This window comes from Halichoerus grypus, chromosome 8 (genome assembly GCF_964656455.1).
Source record: "Halichoerus grypus chromosome 8, mHalGry1.hap1.1, whole genome shotgun sequence".
In the NCBI taxonomy this organism is placed as follows: Eukaryota; Metazoa; Chordata; class Mammalia; order Carnivora; family Phocidae; genus Halichoerus; species Halichoerus grypus.
In genome coordinates, this window is record NC_135719.1 from 147,543,868 (window position 1) to 147,571,768 (window position 27,901).

General features: G+C 33.9%; 1 long non-coding RNA gene, 19 other non-coding genes and 2 pseudogenes across 28 annotated transcripts in view; all 22 read left to right on the forward strand.

Annotated features, from left to right (window-relative positions):
* Nucleotides 1-27,901, forward strand: part of LOC144378889 (uncharacterized) — an 83,113-nt gene that overhangs the window by 47,842 nt on the left and 7,370 nt on the right. For 7 of the 9 annotated variants that reach the window (XR_013440834.1, XR_013440832.1, XR_013440831.1 and 4 more), the window contains 21 exons: nucleotides 271-345; nucleotides 1,216-1,277; nucleotides 2,179-2,249; nucleotides 2,963-3,043; nucleotides 3,822-3,900; nucleotides 4,973-5,061; nucleotides 5,950-6,034; nucleotides 8,426-8,517; nucleotides 8,969-9,037; nucleotides 9,895-9,980; nucleotides 10,873-10,964; nucleotides 11,852-11,935; nucleotides 14,262-14,347; nucleotides 18,953-19,038; nucleotides 19,757-19,841; nucleotides 20,723-20,796; nucleotides 23,775-23,864; nucleotides 24,725-24,796; nucleotides 25,679-25,763; nucleotides 26,662-26,744; nucleotides 27,290-27,372. This is a non-coding gene — a long non-coding RNA (uncharacterized LOC144378889). The remainder of the gene's footprint in view (nucleotides 1-270; nucleotides 346-1,215; nucleotides 1,278-2,178; nucleotides 2,250-2,962; nucleotides 3,044-3,821; nucleotides 3,901-4,972; nucleotides 5,062-5,949; nucleotides 6,035-8,425; nucleotides 8,518-8,968; nucleotides 9,038-9,894; nucleotides 9,981-10,872; nucleotides 10,965-11,851; nucleotides 11,936-14,261; nucleotides 14,348-18,952; nucleotides 19,039-19,756; nucleotides 19,842-20,722; nucleotides 20,797-23,774; nucleotides 23,865-24,724; nucleotides 24,797-25,678; nucleotides 25,764-26,661; nucleotides 26,745-27,289; nucleotides 27,373-27,901) is intronic. The other 2 variants (XR_013440835.1, XR_013440833.1) reach the window with 2 other exon arrangements.
* Nucleotides 646-720, forward strand: LOC118537283 (small nucleolar RNA SNORD113/SNORD114 family). The gene has a single exon (XR_004918040.1). It is a non-coding gene; the product is annotated as a small nucleolar RNA SNORD113/SNORD114 family (small nucleolar RNA).
* LOC118537290 (small nucleolar RNA SNORD113/SNORD114 family) lies at nucleotides 1,602-1,676 on the forward strand. Its single transcript, XR_004918047.1, has one exon. It is a non-coding gene; the product is annotated as a small nucleolar RNA SNORD113/SNORD114 family (small nucleolar RNA).
* Nucleotides 2,591-2,665, forward strand: LOC118537296 (small nucleolar RNA SNORD113/SNORD114 family). The gene has a single exon (XR_004918052.1). It is a non-coding gene; the product is annotated as a small nucleolar RNA SNORD113/SNORD114 family (small nucleolar RNA).
* Nucleotides 3,358-3,427, forward strand: LOC118537305 (small nucleolar RNA SNORD113/SNORD114 family). The gene has a single exon (XR_004918060.1). It is a non-coding gene; the product is annotated as a small nucleolar RNA SNORD113/SNORD114 family (small nucleolar RNA).
* On the forward strand, nucleotides 4,249-4,323 carry LOC118537314 (small nucleolar RNA SNORD113/SNORD114 family). The gene has a single exon (XR_004918071.1). It is a non-coding gene; the product is annotated as a small nucleolar RNA SNORD113/SNORD114 family (small nucleolar RNA).
* On the forward strand, nucleotides 5,400-5,474 carry LOC118537303 (small nucleolar RNA SNORD113/SNORD114 family). Its single transcript, XR_004918058.1, has one exon. It is a non-coding gene; the product is annotated as a small nucleolar RNA SNORD113/SNORD114 family (small nucleolar RNA).
* Nucleotides 6,367-6,441, forward strand: LOC118537284 (small nucleolar RNA SNORD113/SNORD114 family). Its single transcript, XR_004918041.1, has one exon. It is a non-coding gene; the product is annotated as a small nucleolar RNA SNORD113/SNORD114 family (small nucleolar RNA).
* LOC118537322 (small nucleolar RNA SNORD113/SNORD114 family) lies at nucleotides 9,336-9,409 on the forward strand. The gene has a single exon (XR_004918077.1). It is a non-coding gene; the product is annotated as a small nucleolar RNA SNORD113/SNORD114 family (small nucleolar RNA).
* LOC118537289 (small nucleolar RNA SNORD113/SNORD114 family) lies at nucleotides 10,318-10,392 on the forward strand. The gene has a single exon (XR_004918046.1). It is a non-coding gene; the product is annotated as a small nucleolar RNA SNORD113/SNORD114 family (small nucleolar RNA).
* LOC118537287 (small nucleolar RNA SNORD113/SNORD114 family) lies at nucleotides 11,292-11,366 on the forward strand. Its single transcript, XR_004918044.1, has one exon. It is a non-coding gene; the product is annotated as a small nucleolar RNA SNORD113/SNORD114 family (small nucleolar RNA).
* LOC118537299 (small nucleolar RNA SNORD113/SNORD114 family) lies at nucleotides 12,483-12,557 on the forward strand. The gene has a single exon (XR_004918054.1). It is a non-coding gene; the product is annotated as a small nucleolar RNA SNORD113/SNORD114 family (small nucleolar RNA).
* Nucleotides 13,686-13,757, forward strand: LOC118537285 (small nucleolar RNA SNORD113/SNORD114 family). Its single transcript, XR_004918042.1, has one exon. It is a non-coding gene; the product is annotated as a small nucleolar RNA SNORD113/SNORD114 family (small nucleolar RNA).
* LOC118537293 (small nucleolar RNA SNORD113/SNORD114 family) lies at nucleotides 19,158-19,235 on the forward strand (annotated as a pseudogene).
* LOC118537306 (small nucleolar RNA SNORD113/SNORD114 family) lies at nucleotides 20,154-20,228 on the forward strand. The gene has a single exon (XR_004918061.1). It is a non-coding gene; the product is annotated as a small nucleolar RNA SNORD113/SNORD114 family (small nucleolar RNA).
* LOC118537325 (small nucleolar RNA SNORD113/SNORD114 family) lies at nucleotides 22,229-22,303 on the forward strand. The gene has a single exon (XR_004918079.1). It is a non-coding gene; the product is annotated as a small nucleolar RNA SNORD113/SNORD114 family (small nucleolar RNA).
* LOC118537286 (small nucleolar RNA SNORD113/SNORD114 family) lies at nucleotides 23,190-23,261 on the forward strand. Its single transcript, XR_004918043.1, has one exon. It is a non-coding gene; the product is annotated as a small nucleolar RNA SNORD113/SNORD114 family (small nucleolar RNA).
* Nucleotides 24,204-24,275, forward strand: LOC118537328 (small nucleolar RNA SNORD113/SNORD114 family). Its single transcript, XR_004918081.1, has one exon. It is a non-coding gene; the product is annotated as a small nucleolar RNA SNORD113/SNORD114 family (small nucleolar RNA).
* LOC118537310 (small nucleolar RNA SNORD113/SNORD114 family) lies at nucleotides 25,120-25,193 on the forward strand. The gene has a single exon (XR_004918066.1). It is a non-coding gene; the product is annotated as a small nucleolar RNA SNORD113/SNORD114 family (small nucleolar RNA).
* LOC118537279 (small nucleolar RNA SNORD113/SNORD114 family) lies at nucleotides 26,085-26,156 on the forward strand. The gene has a single exon (XR_004918039.1). It is a non-coding gene; the product is annotated as a small nucleolar RNA SNORD113/SNORD114 family (small nucleolar RNA).
* LOC118537301 (small nucleolar RNA SNORD113/SNORD114 family) lies at nucleotides 27,073-27,147 on the forward strand. Its single transcript, XR_004918056.1, has one exon. It is a non-coding gene; the product is annotated as a small nucleolar RNA SNORD113/SNORD114 family (small nucleolar RNA).
* On the forward strand, nucleotides 27,702-27,777 carry LOC118537327 (small nucleolar RNA SNORD113/SNORD114 family; annotated as a pseudogene).

A 27,901-nucleotide genomic window follows, 5' to 3' on the forward strand; every position in this document is an offset into this window, starting at 1 on the left:
GTTATTAATATATATTAAAAACACTGACTTCCATTAGGAAATAAATGTCCTAAAGGTGTTATCTCTTTGGCTAAGGTTGATATGCACAGTGTAAATCATAGCCTATTTTCTTGTTTGGCCAGGGCCTTGTTCAACGTTGTTTGTTACCTCAAGAAAAATACATAACAATTTAATACATACTTAAATGACAAATAAAATGAAAGGAGGCATGCAAGGATAAATGGAGAGAATATTTCAAATCTTTTTTATCATTTGTTTTTATACTCTCAGAGTGGATGCTCCCAGCCAGTTTAAGCATCTCCATGGTCTTGAGCTCTCTGGTTACCTAGGAGCCTAGAGATCAATGTGAGTATGGTCTAAGAATTTGTCGTGGTTTTGGTCCTTTTTAAAGGATCCATGAAAGCCAACCATGGCCCAGTGATAAATATGGCATTGTCCTGAACACTATTGTTGATGATTGCAAAATTAAGAATGATTAATGAGAGATATAATCAATGTAGTAAATGATCCTGTAGGTAGCTATTAGAGATACTTAAAAATCTTGTTCTTAAGTTTTTGTGATTCAAAATTACCTAATTACTAATGAAATGAGGAATTAATCAGTAAACAAATGTAGAAATTAGTGGAGAAGAAGAGGGCCAGTTCTGGACCAATGATGACAAAGGGTGGCGTATGAGTCATGGATGATGAATATTACGTGTCTGAAACTCTGAGGTCCAACAAATAAGAAATCTAGGCATTCCTTCTGTTGGAAATAGTCCTGTGGACAGATATTAGGAATACACAAGGATTTTATTATTTTACTACATATACCTGGTTTCGATTTCATATCTATAAATGGTCAATGATAGAACCATAAATAAATATATAAATCAGTAAATATAAAAAGATGAAGCATTGTTAAACTAAAAAAATGTGGTGAGGCAAGAAATACTATTAATATTAATTGAAATCACAGAAGTCCATTAAGAATTAAATGGATCAACTGTTACCTCTGTGCAGGGATCATACAGGCACTGATTAATAATAGTCACTTTGGTTGTCACAGACCAGTCTCATGGGCGAATTTGTTCATTTTGTTAAGAGGAAACTAAAAAAATATTATGAAAAATTAGTAAATAATCAAATGGGCGAGTCAATGAAATGTGAAAGCAAGGCTAAATGGAGAGAATGTCTCAATTTTTTAAATAATCTCTTCTGCTTTGTACTCCTCAGAATGGATACACTTGAGCTGATTCCCTGTGGTTGGCTCCATTGTTAGGAACACAGACACGAATGTGAGTAATAGTTATGATGCTCTTAGTTTGAATGGTTATTTTTTAAAAAGAATATTCAGTGTTTTAATAAGATGTATTTTGTATAAGCAAAGAAAGCCAACTGTGGCCCAATGAGAAATATGCTACTATATGAAACATTGAGGATAATTAATATAAGAAATATACTAAAGTGGTAAATGATTGTATAGGCAGATGTAGGGATATTTAGAGCCTTTATTCTTGTTTTTTTTTTAATCATAGGTATTTGTTTTATTATTATCAGGGAATTGGTAAATTAATTCATAAACAAATATTGATGAAAGTGAAGAATAAGAGGCTCAAGCTTGGATCAATGATGATGGCTGGTGGCGTATGAATCATGCATAATGAATGATACGTGTCTGGAACTCTGAGGTCCAACAAAGAAAATCTAGTTTACTGCCTCTATTGGAAATGGCCCTATAGACAGATGTTAAGAATATATAAGGACCATGTTCTTGGTCTTTTTGTTCATGGGTTTTGATTCTGTTATCATAATTGGATATATTAAAATTATAAACAATTAATAAAAAATATAAATAAATATGAATAAGTAAAACATTGTTCAATCATGCAAATGTGTCATGACATAAGAGAATCTATTAATAGATGTTAAAAACATTGAGCCAATTAAGAAAGACATGGTTCAAAAGTGTGACTTCTTTGGCTAATGATTATATAGAAAGTACACATAATGATCATTGTTCCTGTTCTGGCTCAGTGACAAATTTGATTTTCATTTTCTTAAGGGAAATATTAATAAATATTACCCCAAAATAATAAATACCTAAATTACTGACTAAACAAAAGGTGAAATGGAAGGATTAATGGAGAGATAATATCTCTTTCTTTTTTTTCATCTTCTCTGCTCTGTACTTCTCAGAGTGGCCACACCAAGCTGATTAAAGCATCTTCCATGATTATGAGCTCTATATGTAGGAGATGGAGACCAGTGTGAGTACAAACTTCTTATCTTATTTTGGTGGTTTGTTTAGGAGTTAGGTATAATATTAAGAAATACTTAAATTTAATAAAAAAAGGCCAACCATGGCCCCATGATAAATATAGAATTGACATGAAACATCATATTGATTAACTACTATTTGCAACATTGTAGATGATTAATGAAATACATCTTCAAGGAGGCAATGAATCTATGGTCAGATGTTAGGGATGCTTAAGGGTCTTATTTTCAAGTGTTTTTGATTCATAGATGTTTATTTTATAGTCATTGATTTATTGATAAGTTAATCAGTAAAGAAATGTAGAAGTGAGTGAAGAAAAAGGGCCAGTGTTGAACCGATGATGACGGCTGGTGGCGTATGAGTCATGGATGATGAATACTATGTGTCGGGAACTCTGAGGTCCAACACAACAAGAAATCTAGTCTTTTTTCTCTGTTGGAAATGACCATAGTGATATTAATAACATACGAGGATCAAGTTCTTGGTCTTTGTGTTCATGGATTTTGATTCTTTTAGTATAAAGAAATGAAAGAATCAATAATAAAATATAAATAAATATGACTAAGTTAAGGATTGTAAATTATGAAAATTAATAAATAGCTAAGTGGATGAGTAAATGAAATGTGGAAAACAAAGACAATGAAGATAAGGTCTAATTTTTTTTTTTTTTTAATATCACCTTCTGTATTTTCCACTTCTCAGAAAGGATGCCCTGGAGCTGATTTCAGGATTCTATCATGGTCACAAGATGTCTGCTTGTCTATGTGTTTGGTGCATTGAAGAGTGAGTTTTTATGGGTATACACTCTGTATTTGAAAAGTATAAAATATAATAAAAGAAAGCCACCCATGGTCCATTGATAAATATGGATTTGGTATTACATTGCATTACATTGATTAGTCCCTATATGAGACTTTAAGGGTGATTAATCAATGAAATATATGATGTAGTAAATGATTCTATGGACAGATGTGGGACCATTCAAGGCCTATATTTTAGGTTTTTTTTTTTTGCTTCATAGGTATTTATTTTATTACTATCAGATAAATTGATGAATTAATAAAGGTAGATGAGAGTGAGGAATAAAAGGCCAAGGGTGGACCAATGATGATGGCTGGTGTCGTATGAATCATGGTTGATGAATAGGTCTGGAACTCTGAGGTCCAACATAAAAAAAATCTAGTTTATTGCCTCTGTTGGAAATGATCCTATAGACAGATTTAGAATTTCACAGGGATCTTGTTCTGGGGTCTTTGTGTTCATGAATTTTGATTCTATTACAATAAGTGAATTAATAAAAGAAAAAATGTAGTAAGGCAAGAGTGAGAGAGAAATAGTTCATGGGTATTACCTCTACATAAGAATGTTGTTATAGATAATATAAACAATGGCCAGTATTCTTGTTCTGGATTAGTGGAAAGTTCAATGTTTGTTTTTCTTAAGAAAAAGTAAAATGCATATTACCCTGAATTAATATTACTGAGTAATGAAATGTAGTGAAAGGATCAATAGAGAATATGTCTCATTAATGTTATTATCTATTCTGCTTTTTACTTTTTAGAATGCACACACCCAAGGTGGTTTAAGTAGTATGCCTTGGCCGTGATCTCTACATTTGCCTGTAGGAACATGGAACCAACGTGAGTAATAGTCAATGTTTTCATCTCACTTTGGGTGATTTCTTTAGGGGATTCTATTTAATATTTAAAAACAAGTATTCAGTGAAACAGAAAAGACCAACCATGATCCAGTCATGAAATTGGAAATGTATGAAACATGATGTTGATTAATCTACCTTTACAACATTGAGGATGATTAATGGGAGGTATTTCAATGAGGCAATGATTCTAAAGAAAAATGATAGGGATACTGAAGGCCCTTGTCCTTGGGCTTTTGTGATTCATAGGTATTTATTTAATTACCATAGTGAGTTGATGAATTGATCCTTAAAAAATGTATATGAGAATAAAGAAAAGGAGGCCTGTGCATGGACCAATGATGACAGCTGGTGGCGTATGAGTCATATACGATGAATGCTACGTGTCTGGAAGTCTGAGGTCCAACACACTGATCCTGTGGATCAATGTTAGGATTATACAAGAATATTGTTCTAGTAATCATGGATTCATGAATTTCTTTCTTTTTTTTTTTTAAAGATTTTATTTATTTATTTGACAGACAGAGACATAGCGAGCGAGGGAACACAAGCAGGGGGAGTGGGAGAGAGAGAAGCAGGCTTCCCACAGAGCAGGGAGCCCGATGCGGGGCTCTATCCCAGGACCCCGGGATCATGACCTGAGCTGAAGGCAGACACTTAACGACTGAGCCACCCAGGCACCCCGGATTCATGAATTTCTATGTTTTTTATATATATGAATGGATCACTGATAGGGCCAATAAATAAATATATAACTAAATAAAACCATGGAAGAAGCCTTGCCAACTATGAATATATATGTGGTGAGGCAAGAACTATTAATATAAACTAAAGAAACCAATGCAGGTTAAGAGATAAATGGACCAAGAGTGTTCCCTATTTTTCTAAGGATCATAACATTACATTTATATTTATGCTTATATATGTGTATAAATTATGAAAAATAATAAGGACCTTTATGATTGGGTAAATGAAATGAGGAAAACAAGGACCATTTTAGAGAAGGCCTCAATTTTTTTTTTTTTAAATCTCCTGCTCTGCTCTGTACTCCTCAGAATGGGTGCATGACTTCAGTGCGTTGAAGCATCTTCCATGGTCATGAGCTCTGTGGTTGCCTCTTGGTGTAATGAGCACAGAGACCAATGTGAGTAATAGTTTCGTGTCTGCGTTGGAGAATTTATTTTCAGTATTCACTATATTATTAAAAGTGTGAAATATAATAAGAAATGCCAACCATCAGGAATGATAAATATGGGATTGGTCTGCTGCATTGTATGTATTAATCCATATATGGAACTTTGATGATAATTAATGAAAGAGATATATCAATGTGGCAGATAATCCTATAGGCAGATATAGAATATTCACGGTTCTTATTCGGGTTTTTGTGAACCATAGAGTTTTAGGAATTAATATTAGTGAATTCATGTATTGGTCAGTGAACTTATACAGATGAGAATGAAGAGAAAAGAGGTCCAGATTTGGACCAATGATGACAGTTGGTGGCGTATGAGTCATAGATGATGAATATTACATGTCTGAAACTCTGAGGTCCAACAAAAAAAGAAAGCTAATCTATTGCCTCTGTTTGACATGATATTATAGACAAATATTAGGAAAATAAAAGAATAATTTTCTTGTTTTGTGTTTATGAGTTTTGATTTTACTGTAAAAAATGGCCCAAAGAGATAATCAGTGTACAAGTACAAATAAGATAGAGTGAAATATGTTTGCTTTTAGTTTATGTGGTGAGGTGATAAAAGCTATTAACATATATTGAAAATGCTGCAGTTCATTAAGAAATGTAAATGGTTCACATGTCTTACTCTTTGGCTGAGAATGATACATAGACAATAACAGCCAAAGTTCTTATTTCATGTTAGTGTTAGGTTTGCTATTGTTTGTTTTATTTTGAGAAAAATAATAAATATGATCCCAATTCACTGTATTCCCAAATGACTAACTGAAGATGGAATGTATGAATCAATAATCTCTCAGCCTGTTATTGTGTGTTCTGCTTTGTATTCCTCAGAATGGATAAACTTGAACTTACATAGTCATTTGGCCGTGATCAGGTGCCCATGGATGCCCCTGTGTGTAAGAGCATGGAGAACAATGTGAGTGACAGTCAGATTCTTCTGGTTTAGATGATTTGTATAGGATATTCAGTATCATATTAGAAATTCAAGGAATTCCAAACATAGCTCAATGGTAAATATGGTGTTGACATGAAACATTATGATAACTAATCAATATGTTCCCAATGAGGATCATTAGGCAAATAAGTGTATTCAGTGAGGCAAAAGATTCTATAGACAGTTGTTAGGGATACTTAAGGATCTTGTCCTTGAGTTTTGTGATTCACAGATACTTATTCTATTATATCAATGACTTGATAAATTGACAATAAGCAAATGTAAACGAGAATGAAGAAAAGGAGATCTGAGTGTGGACCAATGATGACAGCTGGTGGCGTATGAGTCATATACAATGAATGCTATGTGTCTGGAAGTCTGAGGTCCATCCAACACAAAGATACCTAGTCTAGTCCCTCTGTTCAAAGTGTTCCTATAGACAGAGGTCAGGAATATACAAGGAACTTGTTCTTATTCTTTGTGATAATGAGTTTTTAGAAATATTATAAAAGTATCAATGGCAAAATAAATGTATAAATGAATAAAGATGAAGAGGGTTAAGTATTGTTCATAATTAAAATACGTAGTAAGGAGAAATAATATGTTAGAATGGATAATAAGTGGATCAAGTGCATTTTACCTTTTTGACTAAGGATGATATAGACAGTGATCAGTAATAGTCAATTATTGAGTCATGGGAATAAAAGGGTACAAATTAAGGAATATAGTCAATGATATTGTAATAGCATATTGAGCATAGCATAATGTATAGCGAAGTTGGATCATGTGTTGTGCACCTGAAACTAATGTAGCATTGTGTGTCAACTATACTCAAAAATTTTGAAAAAATTTTTAAATGTAAATTCAATTTAATTAACGTATAGTGTATTATTAGTTTCAGAGGTAGAATTTAGTGATTCATCAGTTGCACATAACAACATGTGCTTATTACTTCAAGTGCCCTCAATGCCCATCACCCAGTTACCCCATCACCCCACCCAACTACCCTTGAGCAACCCTCAGCTTGTTTCCTGTAGTTAAGAGTCTCTTAATGGTTTATTTCCCTCTCTGTTTTTATCTTATTTTCTTTTTCCTTTGCCTATGTTCATCTGTTTTTTTCTTAAATTCCACATATGAGTGAAATCATATGGTACTTGTTTTTCTCTGACTGACTTATTTTGTTTAGCATAATACCCTCTAGTTCCATCCACATTGTTGCAAATGGCAGGATTTCATTCTTTTTGATGGCTGAGTGATATTCCATTGTGTGTATATATATATACCACATCTTCTTTATCCATTCATCTGTGGATGGACATCTAGGCTCTTTCCATAGTTTGGCTACTGTGGACATTGTTGCTATAAAGATTGGGGTGCATGTGCCCCTTCTAATCACTATATATCCTTTGCATAAATAATACGAGTAGTGCAATTGCTAAGTCATAGGGTAGTTCTATTTTTTTAAAATTTAAATTCAATTAATTAGCATATAGTGTATAATTAGTTTCAGAGGTAGAGTTCAGTGATTCATCAGTCTTTTTTTTTTTTTAAAGATTTTATTTATTTATTTGACAGAGAGAGAGAGACAGTGAGAGAGGAACACAAACAGGGGGAGTGGGAGAGGGAGAAGAAGGCTTCCCACCAAGCAGGGAGCCCCATGCGGGGCTTCATCCCAGGACCCTAGGATCACTACCTCAGCCGAAGGCAGACGCTTAACGACTGAGTCACCCAAGCACCCCCCCCTTTTTAAATAAGATTTTATTTATTTATTTGACACAGAGAAAGAGACAGTGAGAGAGGACTATCAGTCTTATATAATACCCAGTACTCATTACATCATGTGCCCTTCTTAATGTTCATCACCCAGTTACCCCATCCCCTCACTCCCTTCCCTCAAGCAAGCCTCAGTTTGTTTCCTAGAGTTAAGAGTCTCTTATGGTTTGTCTCTCTCTCTGATTTTGTCTTGTTTTATTCTTTCCCTCCTTTCCCCTATGATCCTCTGCTTTGTTTCTTAAATTCCACATATGAGTGAAATCATGATACTTGTCTTTCTCTGATTGACTATTTCGCTTAGCAAAGCACCCTCTAGTTCCATCCACATCCTTGCAAATGCCGAGATTTCTTTTTTTTGATGGCTGAGTATCATTCCATTGTATATATACACCCATCTTTATCCATTCATCTGTCAATGGACATCTGAGCTCTTTCCATAGTTTGGCTATTGTGGCCATTGCTGCTATAACCACTGGGGTGCAGGTGTCCCTTCGAATCACTACGTTTGTATCCTTTGGATAAATACCCAGTAGTGCAATTGCTGGGCTGTAGGGTAGCTCTATTTTTAACTTTTTGAGGAACCTCCATACTGTTTTCCAGAGTGGCTGCAAAGGAATGAAGTAGTCATCTGTGCTGCGATGCGGATGTGCCTTGAAAACATTGTGCTAAGTGAAAGGAGGCAGACAGAAAAGGTCACAGCATGCCTGACGCCATTTATACAAAATATCCAATGTAGATAAATCCACAGAGAGAGAATAAAGATTGGTAGTTGCCCGGGGCTGGAGGCAGGAGGAGTAGGGAAAGACTGCTTAATGAGAATGGGATTTTATTTTGGAGTGATGAAAGTAGTTTGAAACTACATAGAAATAGTAGTTTTACAATACTGTGAAAATATTGAATGTTACTAATTTGTTAACTTTAAACGACTTATTTTGTCTCAAAAAATGAGAGATCTTTATTTTAAAAACTCAATTATTAAACTGAGAAACTTGAAAGTTTGATGTTTATTTTATGACGGGCAAATAAATATTACCATACATTAGTAAATACCTTAATGTCTACATATACGAAGGGTGGAAAGTTTGGATCAATGGAGAGAATGTCTTAATCTTTTTCTCACCTTTTCTAATTGGTACTCTTCAGAATGGAACTCCAAGCTGATTGGCTGTGGTCAAGATTGTCTTGTTGCTTCCGTGTTGGAAAGAGACCAAGGTGAGTAATGGTCAAAGTTGTCATCTTAGATAGTATGAAACATAATTTTAAGAAGTTAACTATGTCCCAGTGAGAAATATGGTATCAGCCATGGTGTTGATTAACCAATAATGGCAATATAGAGGTCGATTACTGAAACAGAATCAGTCTCTGTGGGAAATGATTCTATAAAGAGATTTTAGAGATCTGAAAGGATCTTCTTGGATTTTGTGAATCATGTATTTATTTTATTACTATTAATGGATTAATGATTTATTTGATAAGTGTAGAAATGAATGAAGAAAAAGAGACCCAAACTTGAACCTTTGGTGGCAACTGGTAGCATATGTGTGTGGATGGTGAATAATATGTGCCTGGGATTCTGAGGTCCAACACGAGATGGCATTAGCCAGAGCCATCTTGTGGACATGCTATTTTAGAGAGATACTGGGAATATATAAGGGTCATCCTTTTGCCTTGGTTTTATCAATTTAGATTTAGTATTATAAATGGATCAATGATAGAACTATTAATGAACTATACAAAAATAAAAAAAAAGAGTGAAGCGTTGTCCAGCTGTGAATACATGTGGTGAGGCAAGAATTATTATTACTAAAAATTGAAAATACTGATGCCCCTTAAGAAATAAATGGATCAAGAGCATCACCTCTTTGACTAAGGATCATAAAAACTCCTAAGTATGAGTCAACTGTAGTTTTTAGGTCAGTCTTAAATTTGAGGTGGTTCCTTTTGTTAAGAGAATGAAAATTAATAAATTCCTAAATGATAGAATGAATGCAATGTGGAAAAGAAAGGTCAATTCAGATGAGGTTTCTGATTTTCTTTTATATAACATGCTTTGCTTTCTATTCCCCCAGAAGGACATCCTCAAGCTGGTTGAAGATTTCTTTCTTGGTCACAATCTCTCTGGTTGCATCTGTGTTTCAGGTGTACAGAGACCAATGTGAGTAATAAATCTCATGTTTTCATTTGACAGGTTGTAAAAAAAAAAGGGGTGTTTACTGTGTTATTAATAGTGTGAATATAATTCGAAAGGCTGATCATGGCCAGTGATAAATACTGGGGTATTACCAAGTGTTACATTTATTAATGCATTTATGATAGATTAAGAATGATTAATGAAAAAGATTATATCAATGTGATAAATGATTCTAGGGACAGATGTAGAATATTCAATGTTCTTACTCATTTTTTTGTGAATCATTGGGTTTTTAAAATTAATATTAGTGAATTAAGGAATTAAATAATATACAGAAAATGAAGAAAAAGGGGCTGAAATATGGACCAATGATGATGGCTGGTGGCGTAGGAGTCATGGACGATGAATACTACGTGTCTGGAACTCTGAGGTCCAATGCAAAAGGAAATATAATCTATTACTGTCTCAAATTATTATGTAGACTGATTTTAGAACTGTAAAGGGACCATTTTCTTACATTGTTTTCTTGAATTTTGATTCTTTTATTATCAATGGATCAATTTAAGAATCAATGTACAAATACTGAAAAGTTAAAATGAAGGGCATGAAGCATATGCACTCTCAATGTACATGGTGAAGCAATAAAAACCATTCAAAGGTATTGAATATACTGAATTCCATTAAGAAAAATAAATGGTTCATGTGCCTTACCTCTTCAGTGCTCAGTAATAGAGAAGTTCTTATTCTGGGTCAGTAGCAAGTATGATATTAATGCATTTTTTAAATAGAAAATTAATAAGCATGATTGCAAGTTAATGTATTTTCAAATGATTGACTCCGTGTAAAGTAGAATGTGCAGAACACGGGAGCTCACATTTCAGTCTTATTCTCATCTCCTTTGCTTTGTGCTTCTCAGAAAGAAGACACCTGACCTGGTGTAAGCATCCCCCATGTTCAGGCGTTCCAGGCTAGCCTCTCTGTGTGGGAGCGTGAAGCCCAACGTGCGTGGTAATCAAAGTTCTTGTCTTGGTTTGGAGGGTTTGTTTAGGGTATCACTGTAATTATTTAAAAAGTATTTAATATAAGAAAAAGGACCAATCATTGTCCAATGACTAAGTTGGAACTGTATGAAACATTATGTTGACCAACCTACCTTTACCACAAGGAGGGTGGTTAATGAAGAACTTTGTTTAATTAGGCAATGATTCTAAAGAAAAATGATAGAAATACTGAAGGCTTTTGTCCTTGCATTTTTGCGATTCATAAATATTTATTTAATTACTGTTAGTAGATTGGTGAATTAATGGATGAGGATAAAGGAAAGAGGGCCAATCCTGGACCAATGATGACAGCTGGTGGCGTATGAGTCCTATACGATGAATGCTACGTGTCTGGAAGTCTGAGGTCCAACACAACGATCTTGTGGATCGATGTGAGGAATATACAAGGATAATGTTCTTGTCATTTTTGATTTATGGATTCCTATATTAATAACATACATGGATCAATGATAGAACCAGTAAAAATCTATAAATAAATAAAAAAAGGATGAAGCCTTATCAACTATGAATATATTTGATGAGGCAAGAAATCCTTTATGTAACCTAAAGAAACTGATGCAGGTTGCAAAATTAATGGACCAAAGGTGTTATTCTCTTTTTGTAAGGATCATGTAGACACTGACACAGATAAGCAACATCGAATTTTGTAAGCCTGGGTCATTCTTAATTTGAGGATGTTAATTTTGTAATATACCTGTTTATATTTTCATATGTATATATGTTGTGAAAAATTAATTAGCACCAGATAGCTGGGAAAATGAAATGACGAAAACAAGGACTAATATGGAAGAAGTTTCAATTTTTAATTATCTGCTCTGTGTTAACATTCCTCAGAATCAACACACTCCAGCTGATGTAAGCATTTTCCATGGTCAAAAGGTCTGTGATTTCCTGCATGCTCTGAGCATAAAGATGAATGTGAGTAAAGGTTAAAGTTCTTGTATTTGCTTAAAAGTTTTTAAAATAAGGTATCCACTGTAGGGGCGCCTGGGTGGCTCAGTCGTTAAGCGTCTGCCTTCGGCTAAGGTCATGATCCCAGGGTCCTGGGATCGAGCCCCGCATCAGGCTCCCTGCTCTGCGGGAAGCCTGCTTCTCCCTCTCCCACTCCCCCTGCTTGTGTTCCCTCTCTCGCTGTGTCTCTCCTCTGTCAAATAAATAAATAAAATCTTTAAAAAAAAAAAAGGTATCCACTGTATTGTTGAATGTGTGAAATACAATTTAAAACCATCAATATGTGAACCTTTAAATATGGGATATAACATTTGTTAACGCATATGTGAGGTGTGGATGATCACCAGAGTAAGACATGTAACAATGTGGCAGATGATCCTATAGGCAGAGGTAGAATATTCATTGCTCTTATTATTGGATTTTTGTGAATCACAGGGTTTTAAAATTTTACATTAGTCAATTAAGGAATTAATGAAGTAATGTACAAGAGAATGAAGAAAAAGAGGCCTGGATTTGGATGAGTGATGACAGTTGGTGGCGTATGAATTATGGATGATGAATATTACGTGTCTGAAACTCTGAGGTCCCATAAAAAAAAAATATAGTCTATTGCTTCTCTTTGAAGTGATCCTATGGACAGATGTTAGGGAAAGAAAAAGGACCATATTCTTGGTTCATTTTCATGAATTTTGATTCTACTGTAAAAAATGGCTCAAAGAAGAATTAATATGCAAGTATATTAAGAGGGTGAAGCATGTCTACTCCTAATAAAATTATGAACATTTATTGAAAATACTGGAGTTTATTAAGAAATGTAAATGGTTCAAGTGTTTTATCTCTTTGGCTAAGGAGGATACAGACAGTAAATAGCAGCCAAAATTCTTATTCTTGGTCACTGTCAAGTTTGATATTGTTTGTTCAGAGAAAATTAATAAATACAACCCCACCATGCTATTTTCCTAAGTGACAGACAATATGAAGGTAAAATCATTGCACCAATAGAGTGTCTCTCCATCCTGTTATCATCTGCTCTGCTCTATACTCCTCAGAATGGACTCACTCCAGTAGTTGTTTTTTTTTTGTTTTGTTTTTTTAAAGATTTTATTTATTTATTTGACAGAGAGAGACAGCAAGAGAGGGAACATAAGCAGGGGGAGTGGGAAAGGGAGAAGCAGGCTTCCCGCCGAGCAGGGAGCCTGATGCAGGGCTTGATCCGAGGACCCTGAGATCATGACCTGAGCCGAAGGCAGATGCTTAACGACAGAGCCACCCAGGCGCCCCTCACTCCAGCAGTTGTAAATACTTCCATGATTATGTGCTTTCTGGTTGCATCTGTGAATTTGGAGCATAGAGACCAATGTGAGTAGTTGTCAAAGTTTTCGTCTTCTTCTTGTGTGTGTGTTTTTTTAAAGGTATTCACTATATCATTAAGAAGTATGAAATATAATCAAGTAAGGGCAACTGTAGCCCAGTGACAAATACGGATTTGATTATATTGATTAATAGGGGTTGATTATATTGATTAATGCATTTATGTAAGACATTATAATTAATGAGAGTGATACACTGATGTGAGAATGATCCTAGGGAGAGATTAGGGATATCAAGTCTCTTCTTGCATTTTAGTGAATAATAGCATCTTAAAATTATTATTAGTGAATTAATGAATTAGTCAATAAACAATGTAGCACTGAATAGAGAAAAAGAGAGACAATATTGGATCGATGATGACCACTGGTGGCGTATGAGTCGTATACGATGAATACGTGTCTGGAACTCTGAGGTCCAACAGAAATGCACTCTAGTCCACTTCCCTGTGTGAAGTGATCCTATAGACAGATATCATGAATTTAGAAGGATCCTGTTTTGGGTTCATGTTCATGCATTCTCTATTTTTATAATTGGATCAATGAGTTGATCAACAAACAATATATAAGTAAAGATTAAGGTCATAAAGCATTGTCCAGTTATAAAAATATGTATCGAGACAAGAAATACTATTAATGTGTATTGAAAACACACTCCTGTCCATTAGGAAATAAATGATACAAACAAAGGTGTTGCCTCTTTGGCGAAGGACTGTGTAGGCAGTGTTAAATAGTAATAGGCAATGTTCATATTCTATGTCAGTGGCGAGGTCATTATTGTTCATTTATTAGGAGACATTAAATAAACAGTTCCCCCAATTGCAAATTGTCTAAGTGACTGACTAGATGAGAGGTGGGGTGCAAGGACCAGTGGAGATAAGGTCTAAAGCTTTTTGTTTTCATCTGCTCTGCTCTGTACCCCGCAGAATAGACGCACTCACGGTGATTTAAACATTCTTCCGTGACCACAAGTTCTATGGCTGTGTCTATGTGTTGGAGAATGGAGATTAACGTGAGTAATAGTCAGTGTTCTTGTCTCAGTTTGGGTGGTTTGTTTAAGGGTATTTACTGTATTGTTAAAAAAATGTGAAATGCCAACGATGGCCCCCAAATGCAACTAATAGGAAGCATCGTGTTTATTAATCCATATACCAAGCACTGAGGTCTGTTAATGAAAGAAATGAATTGCTTGTGGAAAGGATTCTATGGACAGATGTTACACATTAGTCCCGCCAACCGGGCACTAATGATGAAGTAAGAGGTTAAAATGAGCATGTTGGCTAATCCATACATTCAACACCTCGGTCAGCTAACAAAGAAGATCTAGACTATTTGCCCTGTAGAAATGATTTTAGGTACAGATGTTAGGGATATTAAAGTCACTTTTCAAAACCTCGTGGGCATTTTTTATTATTAGTGAATTAATGAATTAATCTCTAAACAAAATTATGGTTCAATGAAGAAAAAGGGCAAAATCTGGACCAATCCTGAGGACCAGTAGCATAAGAGGCAAGGATGAATAAGGTTTATCTACAACTTTGTGATCCAACGTAAAAAGAAATCTAGTCTATTGATTCTGTTACAAATGGTCCTATAAGCAGTTGTTAGAGCTATCCCAGAATTTTATTCTTGGGCTTTTGAGTTTCACAAATATTGATTGCTTATTAAAAATTAAGCAATGCAATAATAAGTAAAAAAATGTATGAGTAAATGAAGGAGAAATAGGGCCAAACGTGGAATAACTATAGCATATGTAATGAAATTAACATCATTACAAATTCATTTCTAAGAATCAGAAGTCCATTAAAAACATATTAAGGCATTTATACCTCATCAGAAGGGACATAGGGACAGATGCATGTAGTTGTTGGTATTCATATTCTGTGCTGTCTCTGGGTTGCAGGTGTTTTTGTTTTTGTTTTTTTCAGTTGAGAAATAGGGAAAAAGTTTATATAATATAATCAACTAACTATATTAAAGGGGGTCAAGCATGAACCAGTGACAAAATTGAGTCCCATAACAAATTATGACCAATCCAGTTCGCTTCACTGTGTTCGATTGGTAATCATTCCACGATGTATATGTCAATCAAATGTCACGTTGTACCCTTTAAATATATACAACTATATTTATCAATAATTTCTCAGTAAAGTTGGACAAGAAGTATATAGTCCTTTGTCATTTTTGATAGTGATAAAAACTGGACACAGTTTTTATTAATTACTATTATAATCTTGAGTTTGCATACAACAGTGCACATTTTATCATTATAAATTAATAAATAAGTTAATAAGTGAATACAATAAAAGGGGCAAAGCCCATGGCCAGGGATTAGAATGTGGTGATGCATGATCCAGCAGTCCTACTCATGTTTTATCCCTCCTAAGACAAAAATCTCAGCTCTCTCCAGGTGGAGTCAGGAGAACCACACAGATATATACATAGTAGCATTTCTATTCTGGGTTTCTGGGAAGTTAGACATCTTTTATGTTATTTAACCGTTTTCATTTTTTTAAAAAAGTGACTAGTTTGTCAATTTTTTTATGAATTAAAGAGTGAACGAATGAATATTAAAGCTATTGATAAATATTTACATGTATAAATTAAATCAAAGAAAACCAAAGATGGATCTATGATGGAGCTATGTGGCAAGGTTTATGAAGTAACCAATTTCAGTATAATTTTTTTTAAAGGTTTTAGGATTTTACATTCACTTTCTTAAGTATCTAATTTTCCATCTTAGGTTGGCACCACAGTTTATAAACATTCTTCTGTGGAAAAGAACTGAGTTGTTAAATCAATGAAACAACTCATAGAAAGTTGTAAGGTACAGTCTTTGGATGGGCAGTAGATAGTGGGCTCATGGTTGTACTTATATCTTTAAAGAATGTACAAGTTAATGAAAAAGTATGGAGGTTCCTCAAAAGATTAAAAATAGAACTACCCTATGATCCAGCAATTGTTCTACTAGGTATTTACCCAAAGGTTACAGAAATGCTGATTCAAAGAGGCACATGCACCCCGATGTTCATAGCAGCATTATCAACAATAGCCAAAATATGGAAAGAGAACAAATGTCCATTGACTGATGTATGGATAAAGAAGTTGTGGTATATATACACAATGGAATAAAAAAGCCATAAAAAAGAATGAAATCTTGCCATTTGCAATGACATGGATAGAGCTAGAGAGTATTATGCAAAGTGAGATAAGTCAGTCAGAGAAAGACAAATACCATATGATTTCACGCATATTGGAATTTAGGAAATGAAACAGATGAACATGGGGGAAAAAAGGAGAGAGGCAAACCATAAAACAGACTCTTAACTCTGTAGGACAAACTGAGGGTTGTTAGAGGAGAGGTGGGGGGGGGATGGGCTAAATGGGGGATGGGGATTAAGGAAGGCACTTGTGATGAGCACTGGGTGTTATATGTAAGTGGTGAATCAGTAAATTCTACTCCTGAAACTAATATTACACTGTATGTTAACTAACTGGAATTTAAATAAAAACTTGAAAAAAAAGAGCCAAGCAAGGACCCATGATGTGAATGGAATGCATTCTGAATGTGTCTTGTGATTAATTCATTTCTTCATTACTGAAGTTCATTTCAAAAGGAAATTTGGTATATTGCATCTGCGGGAATAAGGCGATAGCTAGACTTGAGTAATGTGCAAGAATCTAATTATGTGGTTAAATGGCTCCTGGGAATTTAGTACATTGTTCTAAGGGAATAAATTAAAAAATCAGTAGATGATAAATAAGTAGATAGATGATAGATAAGTAGATAGAGGGATAAATAGATAGATAAATGATGGTAGGTAGATAAAGAAAGTAATTAATGCTGGATTAATTAAGAGAAAATGTTGTGCGGCTGAAAGTTTTGTATATACAATTGGGAAACCTTGCCGTGTATTAAGAATTCAGTAGGTTAAAAGTGTTACCTCTCTGGGTTAGGTGACTATAGAGCAGTGGTTCTCAAACTTGAGTGAGCACCACAATCACCTGAAGGCTGGTTAAACTGTAGATTGCTGGTCCCACCCTCAGCATTTCTTTGATTATATTTAATACTTTTTAAAAAGTTTTTATTTCAATTCCAGTTAGTTAGCATACAGTGTAATATTAGTTTCAGGTGTACAGCCTAGTGATTCAACACTTGCATATAACACCCAGTGCTCATCACAAGTGCGCTCCTTCATCCCCATCACCTGTTTACCCAATCTTCCTGCCCACCTCCACTACTTGGGATGATTTTAAAAATAGATCAAGTCCATGTCACTCATTTTTATAGCTCTGTAAATTTCTATTTCAGTTTTTCCCTAGACATTCCTTAACTGATAAAGATGTAAACTACCTTTATTATGAGGCAGAAGCACATAGGAGATGTTAAGTTGTAGTCAGTGTTTTAGTTCTGATGCAAGTGGTGACTATATATAAAAAGAATATACAAATTATCTGAAAAAGGGCAAACTGTGGACCAGTGATGTGAATGGAATGCATCCTGAACTATATTTTATGATCAAAATATCTATGACCTATTGAGGTCCATTACAAAGAGGGATTTAAGTGTTTATATCTGTGGGACTGAGCCTATAGATTTCAGTAATATTCAAGGATCATGTCCTTAGCCTTTGGTGCTTCATGGATTTTGATTTTATTATAATTAATAAATGAGAGAAACAAATAGGTCAGTTCATAAAGAGAAAAGGGTGTAGCATATTCAGCTATGAAAATATGTGGTGAGGCAAGAATTACTATTAATATAACTTGGAACAAGTAGAATTCATTAATAAATGGATCAGGGGTTACATTTTGGGGTAAGGATGATATAGATTGTGATATGTAATAGTATGTGTGCTTGGTTTTTTTGGTTTTATTTAAATTCAAGTTAGTTAACATATAGTGTATTATTAATTTTGTGGTAGAATTTAGTGATTCATCTGTTACATATAACACCCAGTGCTCATTACATCAAAGTGCCCTCCTTAATGTCCATCACCCAATTACTCCATCCCCCTACCCACCTCCCCTCCAGCAACCCTCGGTTTGTTCTCCATAGTTATGAGAGATGGTGTACGAGTCATGGACAATGGAAAATAAGTATCTAAAACTCTGAGATCCAACACAATACATAATTAGTCGAATCCCTCTTTTAGAAATGATCTTATGGGCAGATGTCAGAAATATATAAAGGTCATATTCTCTTTGTGGCTTTATAGATTTAAATTTATTATCATCAATGGATCAGTGTTAGAACCATTTAAGAAATATAAATAAATAAAGAAAATGAAGCACTGTCCAGTTATGAACATATGTTGTGAGGCAGGACATATTATTAATAAAAATTAAAAACACCAATGCCCATTAAGAAATAAATGGATCAAGGGTGTTACATCTTTGGCTAAAAATTACGTAGACACAGGTAATTAAAAATCAATTATTTTTAAATTCTGAATCAGTTCCAAGTTCAAGCTTCTTCCCTTTGTTAGTAGGAAAGAAAAATAATGAAAAATTAACACACATGTAAAACATTGAGTAAATGTCATGTGGAAAGGAGGGGTAAATGTAGATAAGGTCTTCATTTTCTTTATCCACTGCTCTGCCCTGTACTTCTCAGAATGGACGCACTTGGGCTGATGTAAGCATCTTCCATGGTCATGAGCTCCGTGCCTGCATTTTTGCATTAGGAGCGTAGAGACCAACGTGAGTAATAGTCAAAGTTCTTGTGTTGGGTTGGGTGGTTTGCTTAAGAATATTCACCGAATCATTAGTGTGAATTAATAAACAACTTAGAAGTGAACAAAGAGAAAGAGGACCAATCCTGGACCGATGATGATGACTGGTGGCGTATGAGTCATGGATGATGATGGATAACATGTGTCTGAAACTCTGAGGTCCAACGAAACACGATGGTGCATTCTCTTTGTTTGGAAGGATGCTATAGGCAGAAGTCAGGAATATACAGAGATCTTGTTTTTGGTCTCTGTGTTTGTTCATGGATTTTCATCTGGAATTATAATTGGAGCATTGAAATAGTCACTAAACAAATATATATAAATATAAATAAATAAAGAGAAAAAATGAGGAATATAGGAAAGCATGCTCTAATTATAAAAATATGTGGTAAGGCAAGAAATGGTATTAATAAATTTGAAAACAGTGTGGAGTCCAAAGACGAATAAATGGTTACATGACTTAAATCTTTGGCTGAGAATGATATAGACGAAATAAATAATAATCGATGTTCATTTTCTGGGTTGGGGAAAAGGTCTAAGTTCATTTTCTTAAGAGAAAATGAAATAAATAGAGTATACTCCTAATTAATGATTGCCTAAATCACTGAAAAGTGAAATGCAGAAGCAAGGATCAATGAAGATGAGGTCGCAGTTTGTTATCATCCTCTCTGCTCTCTACTCCTCAGAACGAGCGCTCTCAAGCTCATTAAAGCACCTTCACGTGGCAGAGCTCTGTGGCTGCATCTGTGTCTTAGGAGCATAGAGAACAATGTGAGTAATGGTCAATGTTCTTATCTTGGATGGAATGTTTTGTTTTGTTTTGTTTTAATTACTCTATTATTAAAAATTGTTTGATATAATCAAGAAGCCCAAACATACCAATATCAAATATGATGTTAATCCATATGTGAAACACTGAGTTCAGTTAATGAAAGAGTTTGTCCTCAGTGGAAATGATTGTATGAATAGATGTAAGGGATATTCAAGGATTTTGTGATTTTGTTTGGTGACTTATGTTTATTTCTATATTAGGCAATTAATCAATAAACTGATGCAGATGACAATAGAAAAAAGAGCCAGTCCTGGACCAATGATGGCAACTGATGGCATAGGAGTCATGTGTAGTGAATACTATGTGTCTGGAACTCTGAGATCCAGCACAAAACAAATCCATTCCATGTTGTTGAAATGGTCCTATACAGATGTCAGGATATACAAGGTCTTCTTTTGGGTCTTGGTTTTTATTCATTTTAATTCTACAAATATAATAAGATCAGTCAAAATAGCAATAAACATGTTACAAAAAAATGATGGGAGTAAATCATTGTCCAATTATAAAAATATGTGGTGAGGTACGAAGTTCAATTAATATATGTTGCAAACACTGACAATTAATGAAAACAAATGATATAAGCATGTTGCCCCTTTTGCTGAGTATGACATAGGCAGTAATGAGTAGTAGTCAATGTTTATATTCTTTGTCAGTGGCCATATTGATGTGATTTGGTCCCTTAAGAGAAAATAAAATAGACATGATCACAACTTACTAATTGCCTACTGACTGAATAAATAAAGATGGAATTAAGGGCCATTGGAGAGAATGTCTCAATCCTTTTGTTTTTGTTGTTGTTCTGCCCTTCTGTACTCCTCAGAATGGATGTGTTCCAGTTGATTTAAAATCTTCCATGGTCAGGAGCTCTATGGATTTAGGAGCATGGAGACCAGTGTGAGTAATATTCAATGTTCTTCTTGGCTAGACTATTGTTTTATTTTTATTTATTTATTTTATTTAAGTTCAATTAGCCAGTTACAGTACATCATTAGTTTTTGATATAATGTTCAATGATTCACTAGTTGAGTATAACACCCAGTGCTGTTGTTTTGAAAAACATTTTCATTGTATTATTAAAAATTTATATTATATAATCATATAAAAATGAATGAAATTTTGCCATTGGGAATGACATGGATGGAGCTAGAGAGTATTATGCTAAGTGAAATAAGTCAGAGAAAGACAAATACCATATGATTTCACTCATATGTGGAATTTAAGAAACAAAACAAAGGGGAAAGAGAGAGAGGGGCAAACCAAGAAACAGACTCTTAACTCAAGAGAATGAACAAACTGATGGTTACTAGTGGGGAGTTGGGGGGGAGAGTGGGGATGCTTAAACAGGGGGTGGGCATTAAGGAGCGCACTTGTGATGAACACTGGGTGTTATTATATGATAGAGACATTTTCTGGAGCTCTGAGGTCCAACACAAATGGAATCCGGTCCACTCTACTTTATGAAGGGAACCTACGGATGGATGTCAGGACTACATAAGGATTTAGTTCTTGGCCTTTGAGTTCATGAAGCCTTAAAATATTATTATAAAAGTATCAATGGAAGAATAAATAAACGTATAAATGACTAAATATGGAGAGAATGAAGCTTTGTTCATAAGCAAAATAAAATATATACTAAGGAAAATGCATATTAGTGTAAAGGAATGGATTAAAAAAGGACCAAGTGTATTTTGTATTTGACTAAGGGTGATTTACACAGTGATAGGTAATAGTTATTGCTCTCAGTCAGGTATCAATTTGAAGTTTATTTTATTAAGGGAAAAATAAATAAATATTACCAAAAATTAATAAATGCTCAAATGACAGTGCAAATGAGTGGTGGAAAATATAGAGACAATAACTCAATCTTTTATCATATTGTCTACTTGTATCATATTTTATCATATCTTCAGAGTGCATGCAATGAGCTGATTTTATCATCCACAGTGATTTAGATTGTTATGTTATCTTTGTGTTAGAAAAGAGACCAAGTTGAATAATGGTCAAAGACCTTACCTTGTTTTGGGTGATATATTTAAGAGCATTCACGGTATCATTTAAAAGTAATAAATAAAATCAAAAAGTTAACTATGGCCTGACGAGAAATATGATATGAAATATTACTGTTGATTCATTGATAATGTGCAACATTGAGGTCGACTAATGAAAGATGTGATCTATGTGGTACATGATTCTACAAAGAGAAGTTAAGCTTATTTAGGGGTCTTTTTTGGGATTTTATGAATCATGTATTGATTTTTATTACCAATGAATTAACAATTTAATTGTTACAAATGTAGAAACATTTGAAGAAAAGGAGGCCCAAACATAGACCAATGATGAAAACTGGTGGCATAGGAATCCTACCTGGTTGAGTACTATACGTCTGTAACTCCGAGTCCACGCAAAACAAGATTTAGTCTATTTTCTGTTGTAAATGACCTCAGGGTCAATGTAGAAATACACAAAGCTCATATTCTTATTTTGGGTTTATATACTTAGATATATTATTATGAATGAATCAGTAATCAAAGCATTAAAAATGTAAAAAAACAGATAAATAGGGTGAAGCATTATCCAGCCAATAATATATGTTGTGATGTATAAGAAATGAACAAAAATGCTCATTAAGAAACAAATAGAATAAGCATTTTTGCCTTTTGCTTAAGAATTGTATAGGCACTGATAATTAAGAGCCTTTATTATTGTTATTGATCAGTCTCAAGTTTAAGCTTTCCTTTAGATAAAAGAAAAAATACCACATTATGAAAAATTAATGCGTGCTTAAATGAGTAAATGAAATGCAGTAAAGAATGATCAATGGAGATAGGATCTGAAATTTTCTCTTGTCTGCTCTACTCTGTACTCCTTAGAATAGACCTGTCAAGCAGATTTAAGGATTCTTCCTTGGTCACGAGATCTCAGGCTGCGTTCACGTGTTAGGATCATGGAGACCATGTGAATAATAGTCGAAGTTTTAGTCTTAGTTTCAGTACTTTGATTAATGTTCAGTGCATTATTGAGAACCATGGAGTATAATCAGTGGACTCCAAATAGCCCACTGAGTAAAAGGGGTTTAATATGAAACATTATATTGATTAATACATATAATATAAATGGAGAATAATTAATGAAGGTGATATAGACATGAGAATGCTTCTAAATAGATATTCGGAATTTCTAGGCCTTTTGTGGTTTCTGTGAATAATCATTTTTAAAATTGTAATTACTGAATTATGAATTGATCAATAAATAATGTAGAAACAAAAGGTAAAAAAGAGGGACGATATTGGATCGATGATGACCACTGGTGGCGTATGAGTCGTGTACGATGAATACGTGTCTGGAACTCTGAGGTCCAACACAGAGGGAATCTACTCCATTGTCCCTGTTTGATGTGGTCTAGAGGCAAAGGTCAGGAATATAAAGACTGTGGTTTTGGTCATTATGTTATGAGTTTTCTTCCTATTTTTATAATTGGATCAATGAAATTATTAATACACAAATGTGTAAACAAATTTAAATGAAGAAGGTGAAGCCTTGTCCAATTATGAAAATAGGTCGTTAGGCAAAAATTACTATAATATAGTAATATATTAATTATATTGAAAAGACTGATATCCATTAGGAAAGAGGTGGTATAAGGGTGTTGTCTCTTTGGCTAAGGTTGATGGTATAGACCGTGTTAAGTATAGTGTTCATATTCTTTGGCAGGGGCAAGAGGGATATTGTTTGTTTACTTAATAGAAAATAAAATATACATTATCCCCAGTCACTACCTGTCTAAATGACTGACTGAATGAAAGGTGGAATACAGGGATGAATGAACATAAGGTCTCAATTTTTTATCCCCTGCTCTGTCTTGTATTCCTTAGAGTGGTCACCCTCAGCTGATTGAAGCAATCCACCAGAGTCACGAGCTCTGTGGTTGCATCTATGTGTGAAGAGCATGGAGCACAATGTGAGTAATAGTCAAAATTCTTTTCTTGGTTTTGTGGTTTTTCAAAAAGGTTTTCACTGCATTATTAAAAAATTGTGAAGTATAATTTATGATTGCCAGCCATGGCCAAATAATTAGAATCAGGTTAATATGAAGCATTGTGTTAACCTATGTGGGAAACACTGAGGTCAATTAATGAATGATATATATTATCAGTGGGAATTAATTATGTAGATGAATATTAGAGATATTCAAGGGAATTGTTTCAAGTTTTTGGACCCCCAGGTATTATTTTTAGTATTATTAGTGAATTGATGAATTAATAAAAACATGTAGACATGATTAAGATAATGAGGGACATACCTGGATAAATGATGACAAGGCGCATACGGGTCTTGGATGATGAACACCACAGGTCTTTAACTCTGGGGTCCAACACGAAAGAAATGTAGTCCTTTCTCCCCATTTGAAGTGGTCCTATACACAGATGTCGGGCATAGGTGAGGATCATGTTCTTGGTCTTTGTGTACGTGAATGTTTAAAATATGTATAAAAATAAATAGTAGCATAAATATATAAATGAATAAATATGAAGAGGCTGAAGCATTGTTCATTGCTATAATATATAATAAATAAAATTATATTAATATGAATCAGAATGGAAAATAAAAGATTCACATGTATATGTCTGAGTAAGAATGATGTGGAGAATAAATAGTAATTACTGAGTCAGTTACAAGTTCGACATTTGATTTGTTAAGGGGAAAATTACAATAATTTCATAAATGCCGAAATGACTGCAAGTGAATAGTGGGATATATGAATCAATGGAGAGAATATCTCAATATTTTTATCATCTTGTCTGCTTGTTACTCTTCAGAACAGATGCTTGAGCTGATGTCAGCTTCTGCCATGACCAAGATTGTGATGCTTCCTTTGAGTATGGAAAGAGACAAGGTGAATAATGGTCAAAATGGTTGTCTTGGAATGGGACATTTGTTTAAGGGTAATCATGGTATCGTTAAAAAGTATTAAATTAATAAGAAATTTACTGTGGCCTCATAATAAATGTGATAAGACACATTATGCTGATTAATTAGTAATGTATAAGATGGAGGTGATGCAGTCCATTTGGATAATGATTCTGTAAACTGATGTTAGGGATATTCAAGGATCTTATTTTTGGGTTCCTGTGAACCATGTATTATTTTTATAATTATCAATGTATTAATTATTTAATTGATACAAAAGTAGAAATGAACTAAGAAGAGACTCAGTCCTGGACCAGTAATGATGACCAGTGGCATAGGAGTCATGTACGATGAAACTATGTGTCTGAAACTCTGAGGTCCAATACAGAACATAATTTGGTCTGTTCCTTCTGTTGAAATTGGTTCTACAGAGAGCTGTCAGGAATAAGTTCATATTCTTGTATTGTTTCGTAGATACAGACTTGTTATTATTAATGGATCAGTGATAGAACCATGAAGCAAATATAAATAAACACATAAGGAAGAATAGGGTGAGGAATTGTCCAAATATAAACCCAAGTAGCAAGGCAGAATATTGAAATTGAGAACACTGATTGATACCCATTAAGAAATAAGTGGTTCAAAGGGTCATCTCTTTGACCATGGTTCTATAGGCATGCCTAAGTAGGAATCACCTTAATTGTTCTTCTTCAGACCAAAGATTGGATTTTTATAAGATGACAATACATACATAAAGAAACAGTAATAAATACCTAAATACTGGGTAAATGAAATGCAGAAAGCAAGGATCAATGTGGATTAGGTTTCAGGTTTTTTTTAATCATCTGCTCTGTTCTGTACTCCTCAGAATCAACTCACTGGAGATGATTCAGCACCTTCCATGGGCACAAGTTCTGTGGTTGCCTCTATATAATAGGAGGATGGAGATTAATGTGAGTAACAGTTGAAGTTCTTTTCTCAGTTTAAGTGGATTTTTTAAAGGTTATTCACTGTGTTTTTAAAATGTGTAAAATATAATTAAAGAAGGTAGCTGGATCTCAGTGTTAAATATGGAATGTATGAAACACATTGATTAATGCATGTATGAAAGCTGGAGATATTAATGAGAGTTATATTGATGTGAGATTAATTCTGTGTATAGATTTGAGACTTACAGGCTCTTTTTTTAAATTGTACTACTTAAAAATTATTAGTTAAATAATGATTTGATCAATAAACAAATAGAAATCTATGTAGTAAAAGAGGGATGATATTGGATCAATGATGACCACTGGTGGCGTATGAGTCGTGTACGATGAATACGTGTCTGGAACTCTGAGGTCCAACATAAAATTGGTCTAGTCCTTTGAAGGCATCCTATAGATAGATATCAGGAATAAAGGAAGGGTTTGCTGTTGGTCTTGGTGTTTATGTATTTTTATTTTATTATTACAATTGGATAAATGTGAGACTCTATAAATAAATATATAAATAAATAAGGATGAATAGAGTAAATTATTGTCCAATTTTAAAAATATGTGGTGAGGCAAGAAATACTATTAATCTATTTTGGAAACCCTGAAGTTCAGTTAGAAATGAATGGTATTTGACTGTTACCTCTTAGGGTAGGGATGATGTAGACAGTGTAAGTTATAGACAATATCCATATTCTGACTCAGTGGCAAGATAAAAGTTGTTTGTTTTCTTATCAGACTAAATATATATACCCAATTAATGATTGCCTAGAGAGCTATGTGAATGTTGAAGTTGAGATCAATGGAGAGAATGTCTCAACCATTTTTTTTTTTGTCTCAACCATTTTTATCACCTGCTTTGCTTTGTACTCCTTAGAAGAAACACTGGACCTGATTTAAAGATTTTTCCTTGATCCTGACCTCTAGGGTTGCATTTATTTTAGGAGACTGGAGTCCAGTGTAAGCATAATCACATTTCTTCTCTTGGTTTGGCTTGTTTGTTTAAGGGTATTTACTATATCAATCCAATATTTGAAATATAATCAAAGAGGGTCATCTTTATCCTATTGATAAATAAGAGATTTATAGGAAGCATGATATTGATTAATGCATGTCTGAAAAACTGATAAATGACAGAGATATGATGTAAAAATAGATCTACAAGCATATTAGGGATATCAAGGCCTTATTGGGGTTTGAAATAATGGAATTTAAATATTAAAATTAGTGAATTAGTAAATTAGTCAATAAACAATATCAAAATGAATGAAGAGAAAGCTGTCTTTTCTGGATCGGTGATGATAACTGCCGGCGTATGAATCGCGGATGATGAGTAATACGTGTCTGAAACTCTGAGGTCCAACACAAAAGTGATGTGTTCCTTCTCTTCATGCATTTACTTTTCTTAATATAATTGAAAATGAAAGAATCAATAGACAAATATATGGATCAGTTGAGAGAAAATCTCAATCTTTTTATCACTTTTTGTGTTTGGTACTTTTCAGAAGAGAAGCTCCCGAGGTTATTTCCACCTTTATTGTGATCAAGGTCACCGTGTTTCCCTTTTATAGGAAAGAGACCAAAGTGGGTAATGGTCAAAGTTCTTTTCTTGGTTTGGGTCATTTGCTTAAGGGTTTTCATGGTATTATTAAAATGTAATAAATATAAGGAAAAATTAACTATGGCTCAATGATAAATATGATATAAACATTATGTTGATTAATTGATAGTATGTAACATTTATATTTATTAATGAAAGAGGTATGATGTATTTTGGCAATGATTCTATAGGAAGAGTTTAGGGTATTCAAGTATCATATTCTTCAGTTTTTGTTAATCGTGTATTGATTTTATTATTACCAATGAAGGTATGATTTAATTGATACAAATATACGAGTGAATAAACTAACCTCTAATGGAACCAGTGGTGTTGACTGGTGGGGGGATGAGTCATGGACAATGGACAGTATGTGTCTGGAAGCCTGAGGTGCAATACAAGAAGTATTCTATTTTCTCTGTTTATTTGATCCTATGGATAGATGTTAGGAATGTATAAATATTATGTTCTTATTTTGGATGAATTTATTTATTTATTTATTCATTCATTCCTTCATTCA